Genomic DNA, 3,164 nt, shown 5'->3' with positions numbered 1-3,164 from the left:
TCCAACAGTTGACAAATACCTGATGAAGAAGCAGTGCATGGAACACTGGTGCTTCCAAATACGTCTGTTCGATACAATCTGGTGCTGTGTGATTTTTACTCTGATTGTTCTTGGTAATGTTTAACTGATCGAAGACAGTGAAAGAATTTTCGTTCGTGGAGATGAAAATTTCAAATATTATCCACCTCAGCGGAACAAAAATGAATAGTTTGTATGTGTGATGAATCTCCACAATGCGCTTGCGCCAAGTAAAAGTCGACCTCACAACCGCCTGATCCGTAGCCAGCTATACGAATGGTTGTACCACTGGCCAGATGCACAGCTGAGATTTTACACGCTAAAGAGCTGTGGTGTTAACAAGGACATGAGCAATAACAGTAACAGTCACAAGGTGAACAAAGAACAAAGATAATCACCATTATTGATACTCTTCAAATTGTCCTCAAAAAACTACCATTCACAATCTGATCAACCAATCAATGAGGCCACTGCTGATCAAGGAAATTGCAACTTACTTTGCTGCTTTTTCATCATAATTTGAGGTAAACTCCAGTCTAATCATAACATCGCATATTCCCGTTAATTTTCAGTTTTAGCTTACGTTAATGTCCTGTCCGTATTTGCAGGAAACTGAACAACATGAAATGACTGAAAACGTCCTTCCGGTGATGTAAACCAGTGCAGAGTCGGCCAGAAAAGAAAAGACAAAGACATGAAACATCACTCCATTTCTCTCTGTACCAATGCGTTTTGATGAGTTGAATATTTGCAGGACTTGTCTTTAATATCTAAAGAATCAATTATTTCCCCGGTAAAGATTCTTCATAAATCAATTAACATCTGAGTCGTTGAATCATATTTTACTTCAGATTAAAATAGTTGAATATCCTTTCCCCAGCCTAATGTCCCAATCCTCCCTCCTCTTCCATGTAAATACCAGCTGCTCCAAGTGCGGTTGGAGCTCCCAACCTGACGTTTCTATGCTTCTTGCTGCTCCAGTCAATAGATGCTGCTCGACTTGAAATTGGAGATCCCAGTTTGATGTCCCAATGCTCCCTGCTCCATGTCAATAGAAGCGGTCCAGTTGAGGTTGGATCTATCACTCTGATGTCCCAATGCTTCCTGCTGCTACATGTCATTAAAAGCTGCTCCTGGTGAGAGTGGAGCTCCCAGACGCATCTCGCAAAGCTCCCTGCTCCATGTCAACTGAAGCTGCTACAAATGAGGTTAGATCTCGCAATCTGATGTTTCAATGCTCCCTGCTGCTTCATGTCAATAGAGGCTGCTCCAGGTGAGGCTGGATCTCAGTCTAATGTTCCAATACTCCCTGCTGCTCAATGTCAATAAAAGCTGCTCCAGGTGTGGTTGGAACTCCCAGTCTTATGTCACAATGCTCCCTGGTCCATGTCAACAGACGCTGCTCCAGATGAAGTGGGAGCTCCCATTCCTGGCAGATCGCACACCTCTATACAATCATAGAAATACTGCCCACTGAGCATTTGCACCACTGGAGCCATTGGTGGTATATCCACATCATGAGAACTTGATATTAATTTTAGGCACCACCGAATCATTATTTCCAAAAGTCATTCTTTCTTAAACCTTATTTAGCATGTGCATATTGCAGTCAACCCGAAGTTAGATAATGGTGCTAATTGATTTATTCTCAATAAAAATTATATCCTATTTTTCATGTTGAGTAATTGCAACTTAGCAAGGACAATGTTTGTAATGAAATCACACTTTTATTCCAGGTAAGGGAATGTGGTTTGCATTATTTAAAATAAACTTGTTCACTGTGTAAAATGATCAAATAGATCTTAATTTCAAAACAAAATTGGTTACGTTGTCATCCATCTGAAATGTGGTGCCTTATTCTTTCAACCACACGGGTATTAGAACGAAACGTCTGTTAATGACATGCTTATAAAGACACTTTAAATCATTTTTCATGTTTCTGCTGCATGAATCTGCGGTTATTGATCCACAGTTTAGGTTCAGTCCCTACAGTTAACATGCTGACTTCTCCAGTTGTTCATAGTTCAATGTGATGCATCAAGTGTGTGCATAACGAGAGGGAGCTCGCTTCCCACATCTTGTATTTAGGCCTTATGTCCAGCATTCATCACTGGCGAGAGCAAGGGGCGAGGGCGAGACCAATGTGCAAGTCTTTCCGTGCCCATGCACAGCACCCACATCGGCAATTCTCTACTGTGCATTTACAGTTCTCAGTGCCCCTACACCCACGCCCTGCTCCTTTTGAAATATCTCCATTATTTTGTGCTCTTCTCACCAAGATGGACCACTTCTACTCAACCTGCTCCAGATTTCATTTGACAAAATACTCATTAAGAATCCCACTGCATAAACATGCCCTTCACATCTCTTGTTATTTGGCTTTCCTGGATCTCTTTCATACGATAAAAGGTCACAGCAGCTTGACTTGTAAAAGAAAGTCGCATTCCTTTTCAATACCCCAATGCAATCTACATTTCAATGCAGTTTAGGCAACAGGACCAAATTATTCTTTGAGATTTTATAATAGCGTCGATGCAGACTAACTGATATTGCAGTTCCAATTTCAGTCAGACAGTTGTGATCATCCAAAAATAGCAACATTGAAAACCAGTGATAGCACCGACGAGAGTGGGACTCGAACCCACGCGTGCAGAACACAATGGATTAGCAGTCCATCGCCTTAACCTCTCGGCCACCTCGTCACATACGCCTGCCTGCCTATAACCTTATGAATAAGTGAATTGCATAAATTATGCAGAACAGCAGACAGTTCTCCCTTGTTTTGGTGAAATCATAAATAGTACGGTTCCAAGACTATGGTCTGACATCTGGGTTGTGGGGCAAGCGCATTCCCACTGTGACACTCTGCTCACAGTGGCCTGAACAAAAATGAAGAAATGACTATGTAACAAGGTCTGTTGAATTCTGTGAAGATTTGAAGTCAATGGAATGAAGAACCCGAGACAGCAGGAGATGTTCTTTCAAGAAAGAGTTGGATAGAGCTCTTAAGGATAGTGGAATCAAGGGTTATGTGGATAAGGCAGGAACAGGATACTGATTGAGGATGATCAGCCATGATCATAATGAATGGTGGTGCTGGTTCGAAGGGCAGAATTGCCTACTCCTGCACCTATTGTCTATTGTCT

At 41.8% G+C, this 3,164-nt stretch overlaps 1 non-coding gene across 1 annotated transcript; it reads right to left on the bottom strand.

The window, feature by feature from the left end:
• Positions 1 to 2,638: 2,638 nt before the first annotated feature.
• Positions 2,639 to 2,720, bottom strand: trnas-gcu (transfer RNA serine (anticodon GCU)). The gene has a single exon. It is a non-coding gene; the product is annotated as a tRNA-Ser (tRNA).
• Between the last annotated feature and the right edge of the window lie 444 nt (positions 2,721 to 3,164).

Source organism: Chiloscyllium plagiosum, unplaced genomic scaffold (assembly GCF_037043375.1).
Source record: "Chiloscyllium plagiosum isolate Xiang-an unplaced genomic scaffold, Cpla_swu_hap1 HiC_scaffold_48, whole genome shotgun sequence".
NCBI lineage: Eukaryota > Metazoa > Chordata > Chondrichthyes > Orectolobiformes > Hemiscylliidae > Chiloscyllium > Chiloscyllium plagiosum.
This window is presented reverse-complemented; position numbering and strand designations above follow the sequence as displayed.